We start from the raw sequence: 13,414 nt of genomic DNA on the forward strand, positions 1-13,414 counted from the left end.
CCGGGGGTGAATTTGCCCCATCCCAGAGCTGGTTGTCTACACGTTGGTCTCTTTTGTGGTAAAGTTACCTGGCAGGGTTGGGCCTGGCGGCGCACAGCCTGACACACGTAGGCACAGTATGCTTCCCCATGCTCCTGTGACAGCAGGAAACTTAGAGCAGCTTAGGATCTATCAACGCTGCAGTTGGGAGATGTAATTGCAATGTATGTATGTAGAACTAGACCAAAGCTCGCTCGGGTAACAAGAGCAGTGACTCCGTAGGCTTGCTGCCCGGGGCCCTTGGTTACATATTCAATTGGCCGTGGTCCGTGTTGCAGTCACTTCTCCCGAATGTGGTGTAGACCTATCCTTAGTCTCTCTCCATCACAGTAACTTTGGTAAGCTCTGCGGGAAGCCACAGCCTTCTGGAGCTGGAAGGAAGGTTCTTGTCCATGCAGAGTCATTGGGAGAGGAGGCAGGGAAAGGGCCACCACCTCTTCTGCTTTGCACAGCATCCTGAAAGCTGCCCAAGGACCCAATCCTGCCAAGTGCTCAGCACTGGGACTAAAGGGCCACAGCTCCTGTTGGCTTCAAGTCTTTGCTCAGGATCAGGCCCTACCGAGCAGTGCTTTGGAAATGACACCCTCAATGGAAGCAGGAGGCTGTTGGGGAGAACTGGAGCTGCCCCTGATGCCCGGTGCATGGGTGAACCATTGGAAGGAGGTCGCTGTTTAAATATTCAGCAGTAACCTTCATTGTCAGAGTCCTGAAGCCAGATTATCCCTGCCCCATGGCTCCTGGACTACAAAGGCTCTCCTGTGGCATCCATTTTCAGCGAGGCTGCATATACTCCTAGCAGGCCGAGAATCATGGGTTATAAACCCCAATTTTCTGTCCTCAGGTTGGGAACTCGGCAAGGCAAAGCATGGCTGGGTCTTGTCACTGCGTGGCTAGGAGACCTCCCGGTCGACTGTGAGGGAGCTGAATTGATAGGGGGGCCGTGCCCCAGTTAGAGTGGGACATGCCTGCGGAAGAAGGTGTGTGTGGAGCCCATTCCTAAAGCACGGAACACTGGGGTGGGGGAGCGGTGAGAGTCAAAGCGCTGTATATGTGCTGTGGTTGCTTGTCTCACAGGACAAGTTGCAGAGGAGCCAACCCTGCTCTCTGAGCATATGAAAGTCACCGGGGTTAATCCAGGCAGAGCAGGAGAGTTTTTGTACATCTCTCTGCACTGCCCTTTCCCCGTTTTAAAGCCCTCTTGCTTGTAACTCTCATCAGGGCTCCAGTTCAGCTAGTACTTACGATCAGCAAAGCACTTAAAGACACACTTAAATTCCATTGAGTCTTAAGCATGTGCTGAAGTCCTTTGCTGGCGAGGGCTGGACTGGGGCCCGAGATAGCACCTGGCTGCCCTGTGAATTGACAACTGTGTTTCTGATTGAGACCATACGACGTCTGGGGCCACAAGGAAATGCTGGCTGTACCAGATGGCCCAGATGCTGTCTTGCCCAGCCTCTTAATTTTCACTGCCAGCGCGTGGCAGGGAGAGAGAAGGCAGCAGAGACATAGAGAAGTGACACTGCTGTCCTGTGGACATGAGGCCAGAAAGAAAGCAACTCATTAAAACATTTCCACCTAGAACTTGCGAGTTCCCCCTACAGAGAGAGCAAGTGGGAATGAACCTCCCCTCTTTCCTTCAGATAGGAACGAACCACTGGCTGATTGAGGGGCTGACAGCTTACACAGAGAAGTTTTAGACTGCAACAGGAGCTGGGTTGGGGCAAGAGACCCATCAGCTCAGTGTGACAATAAGCCTCAGCACAGAAGCGGTGGTGGCTTGCTTGCAGCTCTTGTGCAACAAAATTTGTGCATTACATGTGGACGTTGTGATCCCTTTGGTGCTCTCGCCGCCTGGCCTGGGGTAAGGGCTGCATTCCTTACTCCTGGGGGGATTCTGCGCCAAAAATTCAAAATTTTGCATATTCTATGTGTCAAAATAATGTAATATAATATATACACCTGTTTCAATTGTTTTGGTAATTTATTTAAACTACAATGACTATACAGTTTTGCTAATCATTGTCCTGGGCCTGGCTGGGTACTTTGGGAAGTGCTTGCTTCTGATTGTCCTGACATTTTATTGACTGCTTGGTAAATGTTTTATTTGCTCTCAAAGTCTTTTTTTTAAAATGGGTAAGTAAAATAAATCCTGAGCTGTACTCTAACCCCATTGTGCCACTTTGGCACAGGAAAAAAGTGAGAGAGCACATAGCTCTTCCTAGCTGATTCCCTTACTGTCATTTATAAGGCTTTACATCACTCTGGCAATGTAGGGACCTAAAAACTTTTACAGGTTTTATGTTGCTGGGGGAATTGACTGAGAATGGGAACAGTTAATGAACAATAGGAATATTAACAATATTACCATGCAGGCAGGCTGCTACATTTCTGCCTCAAGGACAGAGCCTGCCTCTTGCATAATAAAAAGACCTACTACTCTACCCCGGCGAGCCACAGTAGCAAGTGAGAGGGACAGAGTCTCTCTCAGTTGTTTTTTTTTGTTTGGTTGGTTTTTTTGGGTTTGTGGGTTTTTTATGGAACGCTTCACAAATTTGCATGTCATCCTTGCGCAGGGGCCATGCTAATCTTCTCTGTATAGTTCCAATTTTAGTAGTTGTTGGCAGGCAGGCACGCACGCCCAACCCTACCCCCTGATGGTGATCAACCTCTCTCCCGCAGGCCCAGACCCCTCCCCCAACAGTGATTTGCCTCTCTGAAACTGTTCCAGGCACGTTGGAACAGATGCACTGTGCCTGGGCTGCCAGGGAAGAGGCGTCCCGTCCCCCCCACAGATTTCTTTTGCATTTTTCTGCGTGGGGGGCATAGAAATATGCGGACCTGATGAATTCTGCGCCCCCACAAGGGTGCAGAATTCTGTCAGGAGTAATTCCTAAGCAAGACAGATGCATCATCACAGGGTGAGAAGAGGAAGAGGGCAACTGGGGCTCTGCAGCTGGCTTGGATTCTCATCTTGGGTCAGTTGCATTAGAATCCGAGCACGCGTCTGCTCCAAGCAAACACTAGTATAGCACTGGCCTCGTGGGGCGAGGGGCTGCCATCTTGGCTCACCTCAGTGATCCAACTGTCAACCCTAAAATGCTATTCCCTGTTTGGTCTCGGACTAGTTTTATTTACCGTCCTTTCCTTTCTGGGCCTTCCAACGAGAGAGTCTGCTCAGCTCCAGTAGAGTTTCTCTGCGATTCTAGAAACTTAGCGGCTTCCATTTGTTACTGTCTGCAAGTTCTGAGTCACTGCTTTTCCTGATATGCCCTAATCCTGGCCTGACTTGGAGCTCTGTCTCTGAATAGAGAGCTCAGGCTGGATTCACCCAGGTGATGAGAGGAGAAGCGTGCAGAATAAAAAAGAAGGCAGGATGCAGTAAATAACTATGCAGCCCCTCCACCCTCCCAAATCTAACCCATCAATTCTTTAGCATCCAGCTATCTGCAGCCATGGGGAATTGGAAAGACCAGTAAATCCCAAGTCTATTATTGACCTTTTATGACCTGCAGGACTCATTTAAATTCAAGATTTTTAGTTTCTAAATCTCCGATACTTAGTCCTTTAGCGACTCTCTTGGAAAAAAATTAATTCTGCTCCTTCCAGCGCAGAGGTCAGGGAAGGCAACGCACATTAGCATGCTGAAAATTGAGCCCTTTCATTTGGGTGAATTGGGAGATATTTCATGCCAGCACGTTCCCATTTTTAAAGCCTCTAATATTCTTTTCATTGATATTTGATCATTGCAATTGACAGTTTTGCTCTCTAGGTGTGCCGGACCTACCAGGGCATCATGGTGGTGCTAATGGAAGCACCTACCACGACTTGGGGCAGTGCTCGGGGCTGGCCACTGGGAGGACAGTGGGCAGCTCAGCCTTGGCTGTCTCTTTGAAGGCTCTTACTGATGTGAGGAAGGAAGTGAGCATCCCATGCAATTCTACACCCTCAGCTCTACTAGGAACCAGGTGTTTCCTGTGCACCAAGTGCTATTTCTAATGGAATTTTGATTCATTTTTGGAGGGCAGTTCCATTTGTCTGTCCCATTAGTTGTGATCTCCTCTGGTCTGTTTGTGGAGGGCATGAACCTCTCTGTAGACAATGGTGAGATTTTCAAAGGGGTCTAAGGGAATTAAGTGGCTGTGTATATGTAAGTAGTTAAGTGCCAGGAGACAGTGCACAGGAATATGTAGCAGAGTCCCTGGGTTTTGCAGGAGCAATGAAGCTTGTGTATGCTGCAGATGGCTTCCCCAGGGCAGCTCTTCCCATGGGTCTCCTGACAGTGCCTAACTCCTATGATGTGTGAATGGGGTTTGGGCACTTCTGAAAATCCAAGTGTATGGGCTTTGGCTGCATGTGTTCATTGTAGTGAGGAAACACTTTGCGAAGGGAATAGCCACATCTGGCTTGGGTTAGTGTTTGCCTCCATACTATACATACAAGCAAATCAAGCCATTTACCTGGGTGAACAACAGTGGCCAAGATATTCATACCCCCAAAGCTGAACATTTCCCAGGGCGTCCTTGCTCCCGGGGCAAGGAAGGAAATTCTCTTCCTTCCAGGGCTTGTACTTTGTCAAGCCTCTGGGGATACAGCTGAATGATAGGTGCTTTATACATGTGTCATTTGACTGTGCTGTTTGTTAGGTATGTCCCAGAGCAATCCAGAGATGTTCGTATTAGCCTCAACCTTTTGTCTGTGTGTTTGCCTCCTTCTGGCACAGGCTGGCTCTGTTTACATCGGAAAGCAAGAGGTGTTAGGGTGTATTTTTATGATGTATCTGGAGTGCAACCTGTGTGCAGCCCCCCAGGAGTAGAGGAATCTGGCCTGAATTACTGCGCCTCCTGGAATGGACTCTGGGTGCTGCCCCAGGCAAAGGAAAAACCTAACCTGGATTTCTATCTTTCTTATATGGGCTCTGGGTAGAGTGCCACTGTGGGGGAGACTGGAACTGGATTCCTAGAGTACCCTTGATGGGCTCCAACTGTAGTCATTGTGTGGAGGAAACCTGAACTGGATTTCTGTGCCACCTGGATTGGGCTCTGGCGGGTGCAGTCTCTGGGGTCCTGTGTCCCTGAGTTCTGCGGTTTCTTTTTTAATTCTCCCTGCTCTTGTTCCTTTCTACCCTGTGCTCAGGGCCGTCCTTAGGATTTATGGGGCCGTATGCAGTATTATTAAACTGGTGCCCCTATGCCTGACTTGCTCTTAGCAACACAAACATAAGCTTACATGATTTGATAACTTGCCACATGCACTTTATTAAAAACTGTTTAATTGTGCTGCCTTCACCCCTAACCCCTGCACTTCCCTCCCACCTGTGCCCCCAAACCCAGCCCTGCACTGCCAGCGTGCCCTGCTATACCGCCCCACTGCCCAGTATCACTCACCCCCTGATGCCCAGCAATCCCCATACCCACTGGCCCCTCACCGAGAGATCTCCACCACAGATCATAGCCAGCGATCTCCCACCCACAGACCACTCCCCAGCACCCATCTCAAGCCTCCCCCAACTGCCTGGCACCCCATATTTCTGAGGGAATTCAGCACCAAAAAATTAAATTCTGTGCACAGTATTTTAAAATTCTGCAAATTTTGTCAATAAATAAATGTGGAGGCTCCAGCGTGGCAGTGGCAAGCATAGGCCACTGGCTGCATGGAGGTGGGAAATCACCCTGCAGCCTCCTCTCTCCCCGCCCCTTCCTAGGATAGGAACTTGGCAGTGAGATACCTCTGTGTGCATGTCAAAAGGCCACAGGGAAGTGTATTACATGATGGCTGGGATGTCAGCCATGACCCAAAATCCATTTGAATGACAAAAAAAAATAGCTTATACCAGTGGCTGAGTCCAGCCGTCATCCAGGGCCTTGCCTGCCACTGCTGTGGGCCATCAACTCCCAAATGGCGTTTCATTCTCCCTAAAATAGAGCATTTCCCTCTAATCCTGAAAAGTAAAGAGGTGCTTGGTGTGTGCAGTTTAATAAGAAAAGGAATTCAGGCACCAGTCTTTTTTTCTGCCCTGATTTATGCACCTCGTTGCCACACACGGCTCAGTGGGATTGTACTGGGTATAACTCAGAGCGCAGTTTCAACAATGCTTCAACAGTGGGGCTGGAGCCATAACCAGCCAAGTGTCATTTGAACAGTGGCTCTTGTTTTCGATTATTTAAGGCCATTTTTAAAAGGTCTTTCCCACGGGTGAGGAAGAAGATGCTGCATTCTTAAAGGGACCTTTAAAATCCCACCAACTCCGCACAGTTTAGAACTCTCCCTCCTTCAAAATGCTACCAGCTTGAAAGACAGCCCTGGAGATACTTGGATCCACAAGAAAAAAATCATGTCCCTTTTCCCTAAATAAAAGTTTTCAGCTACTCCAGCCTTGTCCAGTGCAAGTCCATCTTCCTCCCCAGCTAAGAGGTCGCCCCCTCCCTTGCATTCTGCAGCCCTGATTGCTGCTTTTCTGCTCTAGGTACATCCCCCTCCTCCCATTGTTTTAGTGTCAGTTTCCTCCTGTTGACACTGGAATATTGTGAATGGGCAGGAAAAGCAAACACCACCTTCTTCTATTTTCCCTTAACTTTCCTTCCTCCCCAGCCTGGGTGTGTGTGTGCGCGTCTCTCCCTCCTCCCAGCCCGGGGATCATCCGCATCTGGGCTTAAACTTCAGAGAAGAGGGAGGCGGAGTGAAAAGGACAGTAGGAGAGAGATTGCAGGGAGTTGCTGGTGGGCAGGGCATGTGGGCAAAGAGGGGGAAAGGTGCAGGTACAGTGGGGGGCTGCTCGGAACAGCTGCTCTCCCCAGGAGACCCTAGTGCATCTGTTGCTTGCTCACTGAGCCAGACAAAGAACCCCCCCCCCCAGCTCTTTTCCCTTCCCAGCCTGGTTCCTCTTTCTTCCCCCCCCCCCCCCCCCGAAGTTCCATGAACAGCTCTACACACCCCCAAGTTCAGCTCCCAGCCTCCAGGTATCCCCACACACACACAAACACTCTGTTCTCAGCCTTGCCTGCCCCCCTGTCTGGCCCAGCTCCCCAGAGCCATCCGCAGCCTGATTCCTCCTCCGCCCCCCTGACCCTGAAGTCCTGTGCCCAGCTCTACCCACCGAGCTCGGTTCCCCCCTCTCTTCCCTACGTCCGGGTATCCACCCCTGCTCTGTTTCCAGCCTTGTCTGGTCCCCCTGCCTGGCCCCGGCTCCTCCTGCTCACTCACATGCAAACTTTCATTCCTGGCTCCTTGAGGCCCCACCCCTGGCTGGAGCCCTCAGCTGCCCAGCTGAGGAGTGAGTGGGTGGAGGGGAGGGGCCAGCGCGTTGGGTCAGGAGAAGCCTGCTGGCCCAGCGCAGGGGAGGGGCCGGAGAGGTATCCATGCCGCAGCCAACGAGGGTGGTGCCTGAAATTTTGGGGTGCTCTACGCAGCCGCATATGTTGCGTATGCCTACTGATAACCCTTCTCCACCTCCAGTTTTGGAGGGTGCTACGTGTCGCTCTCCATAAACTGTGTCTGCTCTCTCTGCAGATCAGCTATGTGGCACTGGCAACCCCTCTCCCCTTCCTGCCCCGGTCCCCCTCACCCGTGTCATCCACCCAGCGCTAGATCTCTCTCTGCATGGCTGTCAGCAGCACCAGCCTCCTTCCCTGTTCTCTCTAGCTCACCGCTTGCCTCCCAGGTGTCTTGCAGTCTGTGCATGGGGCACCCCTTGAGATGGACTGATTGATCGGTAACGCTTTAAAAATAATGGTCTAATCGTTATTAAGGATTACCAATAATCTTGTAGCTGTATTAATCATGATAATATTATTCATGATGAACTCATTTGGTATTGATGTGGATGTCCTGAATAGTTGCATATAGCGCCATGGGAATCCTGTTCTCCTCACCGTTCATCTGCTCTTCAGAGAAGAGAGTTAAGAGGGAGCGAGGTGGCACCGTGGATGAGCTGGCCACTCTCCCAGACTCTGGCAATTTGAATTCAAATCCTGGATTTCAGTTGCAAGTAAAAATGAGTGTGACTGATTTATCCTTGTCCCTATTGGGACAGATGAAAAGAATAACCCACCACCAGTACACCATTTTTGGCAGACTCTGCTCACAACAGTATCAGGGCAGTGTAACGGGTTGTGCTCACCACCGTGGCGCCTCCTGCTGGTTGCTCCAGAAATTAGCTCATTCAGCTGTGGAGCACCCTCTGCAGGTGGTGTCTTGCCCATTGTCTGCTCGGCTGTATTGTCTCTACCACTGGGACATGCATCGCTCTTTGGACCGCGGTGTCTCTTCAAGACACTGCCCTCTGGCAGTGCCCACAACTTGAATCCTTCCCCCTTCCAGGGGTAGTACGACCTGGCAACCAGAGTCCATGAAACACACCCCTACTACCAGGGCAGTACAGCCCAATGGCCAAAGTCTATGCAAACACCCTGCTCACTGAGGGCAGCACAGCCTAATAGCCACAGTCCATAAAACACACCCGTACTGTCAGGGTGGTGTGGCCCAATGGCCAGTGTTCATGGGGGCCATCAGCAGGATGGGCCATGCTGACAAGAGCTTTGGGTAAGACCGCAATAGTCTTTGGAGTAGTTCCTTCTGGTTCAGATTAAGGTCTGCTCCTGTGGTTACTGTCCCATGTTCAAAGACTCATCTGCCAGGGGTCTCAGCTCTGGTTCAGGAGGGTAGGGAGTAATCAGTAATGTCTTCCTACTGCACCAGGCCTTCAGTAAATTTACATGGTATGTGCATGTTTCGTGCTGCCGACCAGGCAGCTTAACCTCATAATCAACCAGGCCGATCCGCCAGGTTACTTCAAAAGGGCCTTGCTACTGAGCCAAAAATTTGGACTCAGATGAGGGCAACAGGATCAGGACCCGGTGTCCAGGTTCAAAGCTCCGCAACCTGGCTCCCTTGTTGTAATGTAGGGCCTGACTCTGCTGTGCCTGCTCCAGGTTCTCTTTAGCAAAGGTTCCCAATTTCTGCAATCTCTCCTGAAACTGTAGGACATGATGGACGACCCCCTTTCCCTGGGTCTCTTCTTCTTCCCAGCCATCCTTCAGGAGGTCGAGGATACCTCGGGGTTGTCTTCCATATAAGAGTTCAAATGGAGAAAACCCTGTGGAGGCTTGGCGTACCTCCCGTAGCAAACAACAAGGCTGGGAGTAACGTATCCCACTGTCACGGATCCTGTTCCAGGATGACCGTCTCTGCCACCTGTGCCCCATACTGCTTGGTGGGCTCTAGCCATCGCCAAGCGTAGTCCCGGAGATGTTGAGCCACCGCCCATGGCCTGGCCCCCATCAGATACCGTCCCTGACAAAAGTGCTGCCGATACGTCTCTGGACTGATGCCGGTCTGGTCTAGTATGGCTGCCTTGACTGTTTTGTAGTCCAGGGCGTATTGGGGGTCCAGGTTATGGTAGGCTGCCTAGGCTGGCCCTGTTAAATAAGGGGCTCGCAGTGTAGCCCAGTGTCCTGCCAGCCATCGCGCAACGGTGGCCACCCACTCAAATGTGAGGAGGAAGGCCTCAGGACCATCCCCAGGCCCCATCTTCGTGAGCCTTACAGGGAGCCCAGGCAGTAAGGCATCTGGGTCAGGGTCTGTTGGGGGGTTGGCCGGGGGCTTGCCTGGCTGCAGCAGGGCTGCCATTTGTTGAACAAGCCTTTTCTGTTGGGCCTGCTGCTGCCGAACAAGACTCTCCTGTTGTGCTTGCTGTTTTGCAGCCCACTCCCGCATCATCTCCTGTGGGTGACTCGTCACCTGTTGCAGCAGCTCCGCGTTATGTTGTTGTTTTTGTGCTGCCTTCTGCTGGTGGCTTTCTAGCAGCCATTTCAAAACTTTGTCCGACTCCGTACTAGCATCGACGATCCGCGATTCTCTAGCGTGGGAGGTTAATCGCGCAGGGGTATTTACACCGCCTTTCGCTTCCTTAGTTCAGGCCTCTCCTCAGGTCTGGGGTCATGCCCATATTCTCCACCACGTGTAACGGTTTGTGCTTACCACCGTGGTGCCTCCTGCTGGCTGCTCCGGGAATTAGCTCATTCAGCTGTGGGGCGCCCTCTGCAGGTGGTGTCTTGCCCATTGTCTGCTCGGCTGCATTGTCTCCACTACCGGGACCCACATCGCTCTCTGGACTGCGGTGTCCTCTTCAGCCGGAAGGCAGTGTCAACTACTCCAGTCTTCCTCCTTCTGGAGGTAGTATGGCCTCGTGGCCAGAGTCCATGAAACACATCCCTACTACCAGGACAGTGCAGCTCAATGGCCAGAGTCTATGCAAACACCCCGCTCGTTCAGGGCAGTAAGGCCTAGCGGCCACAGTCCAAGAAACACATCCCTACTGTCAGGACGGTGTGGCCCAATGGCAAGAGTTCACAGGGGTCACTGACCCAGGCCCCTACTAGCAGTGGAACAACCAGTTACCAGCTCAGTGGGGAGTCCCACCGAAACATGCTGAGCTTACCTCGGCGGGAGATACCACTCCGACACCGCCCCTGGACATTTCCTACCACAGTCTCAGGCATTGTAGTCCAGGAGCCATTGGGATCTCTTAGTTCCCCAGCACCAGCTGCTCCCTGAGGCTCCATGAGCTACTGGGTCTGACACTGTGATCCACGTCTCTGCTCCCCTCTGGCACAGGCTGGAACCTGTCCTCAGCAGGAGCTCCTGGCACACATCCTTCCCTGCCAGCATCCCTCCCTACCTGAGCTGGGCTGCTCTCTTTTATACTGGTACACCTGGAGCATGCCCAGTAGGGTGAAGGGGGCGTGGCTTCCTCAGCCCCCAGTGAGGCATTAACCCCTTCCCTTCCAGTGCAAGGCGAGTGTGCCCCATCACAGGCAGGCATAGCTGGGGGAGGGAAAGGGGGGGCTGCAGGTCAAGACTGAGAGACACTAGCAGAGCCCTATAGGGAATCAGGGCCTGGGATAGCAGGGGGAGCTGAAGGTCAGGATTGAGGTGGATGGATTAGCAGTGCTGTGGTAGCAAAGGTGTCGCTGGGTGTTGCAGGTTGGGTTGAGCTGCTGAGAATGCCCAGGGCTGGAGTAGTGGAAGTTTGCAGATTGGGAATGAGGTGCATTGGCCGAGCTGCAGGGGAAGGCTTGCGCCAAGGTTTCCTTCAGTTGATTCTGGCTCAAGCCAGTTCTACCAGCCTTATAGAATCATAGAATCATAGAATATCAGGGTTGGAAGGGACCCCAGAAGGTCATCTAGTCCAACCCCCTGCTCAAAGCAGGACCAATTCCCAGTTAAATCATCCCAGCCAGGGCTTTGTCAAGCCTGACCTTAAAAACCTCTAAGGAAGGAGATTCTACCACCTCCCTAGGTAACGCATTCCAGTGTTTCACCACCCTCTTAGTGAAAAAGTTTTTCCTAATATCCAATCTAAACCTCCCCCACTGCAACTTGAGACCATTACTCCTCGTTCTGTCATCTGCTACCATTGAGAACAGTCTAGAGCCATCCTCTTTGGAACCCCCTTTCAGGTAGTTGAAAGCAGCTATCAAATCCCCCCTCATTCTTCTCTTCTGCAGGCTAAACAATCCCAGCTCCCTCAGCCTCTCCTCATAACTCATGTGTTCCAGTCCCCTAATCATTTTTGTTGCCCTTCGCTGGACTCTCTCCAATTTATCCACATCCTTCTTGAAGTGTGGGGCCCAAAACTGGACACAGTACTCCAGATGAGGCCTCACCAATGTCGAATAGAGGGGAACGATCACGTCCCTCGATCTGCTCGCTATGCCCCTACTTATACATCCCAAAATGCCATTGGCCTTCTTGGCAACAAGGGCACACTGCTGACTCATATCCAGCTTCTCGTCCACTGTCACCCCTAGGTCCTTTTCTGCAGAACTGCTGCCTAGCCATTCGGTCCCTAGTCTGTAGCTGTGCATTGGGTTCTTCCGTCCTAAGTGCAGGACCCTGCACTTATCCTTATTGAACCTCATCAGATTCCTTTTGGCCCAATCTTCCAATTGGTCTAGGTCCTTCTGTATCCTATCCCTCCCCTCCAGCGTATCTACCACTCCTCCCAGTTTAGTATCATCCGCAAATTTGCTGAGAGTGCAATCCACACCATCCTCCAGATCATTTATGAAGATATTGAATAAAACCGGCCCCAGGACCGACCCCTGGGGCACTCCACTTGATACCGGCTGCCAACTAGACATGGAGCCATTGATCACTACCCGTTGAGCCCGACAATTTAGCCAGCTTTCTACCCACCTTATGGTGCATTCATCCAGCCCATACTTCCTTAACTTGCTGACAAGAATACTATGGGAGACCGTGTCAAAAGCTTTGCTAAAGTCAAGAAACAATACATCCACTGCTTTCCCTTCATCCACAGAACCAGTAATCTCATCATAAAAGGCGATTAGATTAGTCAGGCATGACCTTCCCTTGGTGAATCCATGCTGGCTGTTCCTGATCACTTTCCTCTCATGCAAGTGCTTCAGGATTGATTCTTTGAGGACCTGCTCCATGATTTTTCCAGGGACTGAGGTGAGGCTGACTGGCCTGTAGTTCCCAGGATCTTCCTTCTTCCCTTTTTTAAAGATTGGCACTACATTAGCCTTTTTCCAGTCATCCGGGACTTCCCCGGTTCGCCACGAGTTTTCAAAGATAATGGCCAGTGGCTCTGCAATCACAGCCGCCAATTCCTTCAGCACTCTTGGATGCAACTCGTCCGGCCCCATGGACTTGTGCACGTCCAGCTTTTCTAAATAGTCCCTAACCGCCTCTATCTCCACAGAGGGCTGGCCATCTCTTCCGCATTTTGTGATGCCCAGCGCAGCAGTCTGGGAGCTGACCTTGTTAGTGAAAACAGAGGCAAAAAAAGCATTGAGTACATTAGCTTTTTCCACATCCTCTGTCACTAGGTTGCCTCCCTCATTCAGTAAGGGGCCCACACATTCCTTGGCTTTCTTCTTGTTGCCAACATACCTGAAGAAACCCTTCTTGTTACTCTTGACATCTCTGGCTAGCTGCAGCTCCAGGTGCGATTGCACTTCATGAGCACTGTGTCCATTCCTCAACATCAGGGTTTAAACACGCTCTGTGTAGGAACATAGGAGTTGCCATTATGGAGCACATCAGCACTCCCTCGAGTCCGGCAGCTTGTCTCAGCCTGGAGCCAATACCAGATGTCTCTGAGGAAGGTATAGACTGCCCCATACTACACAGTTATGCATTAGCATGCCCAAGGTGGGGAATTTCATACTCACCCTGGTCTTATGTCCTGAAGCTAGTGCCCCTTATGATATTATCCTAGCTAGTGAGACTACAGCTATTCATAGAGATCTCTAATGCTGACCTGAATCGTACAAGGCTCACCACCTGCACCTCCCATCATTAAATTAGAAATGTATATAATATACTGGCCGCCATTAAAAACTAAAAGCCC

General features: G+C 51.3%; 1 protein-coding gene and 1 non-coding gene across 7 annotated transcripts in view; one reads left to right on the forward strand and one right to left on the reverse strand.

Annotated features, from left to right (window-relative positions):
• Window positions 1-13,414, forward strand: part of CACNA2D2 (calcium voltage-gated channel auxiliary subunit alpha2delta 2) — a 587,011-nt gene that overhangs the window by 316,790 nt on the left and 256,807 nt on the right. The window lies entirely within an intron of this gene.
• Window positions 2,568-2,671, reverse strand: LOC140915417 (U6 spliceosomal RNA). The gene has a single exon (XR_012160153.1). It is a non-coding gene; the product is annotated as a U6 spliceosomal RNA (small nuclear RNA).

Source organism: Lepidochelys kempii, chromosome 7, assembly GCF_965140265.1.
Source record: "Lepidochelys kempii isolate rLepKem1 chromosome 7, rLepKem1.hap2, whole genome shotgun sequence".
Classification (NCBI taxonomy): domain Eukaryota; kingdom Metazoa; phylum Chordata; order Testudines; family Cheloniidae; genus Lepidochelys; species Lepidochelys kempii.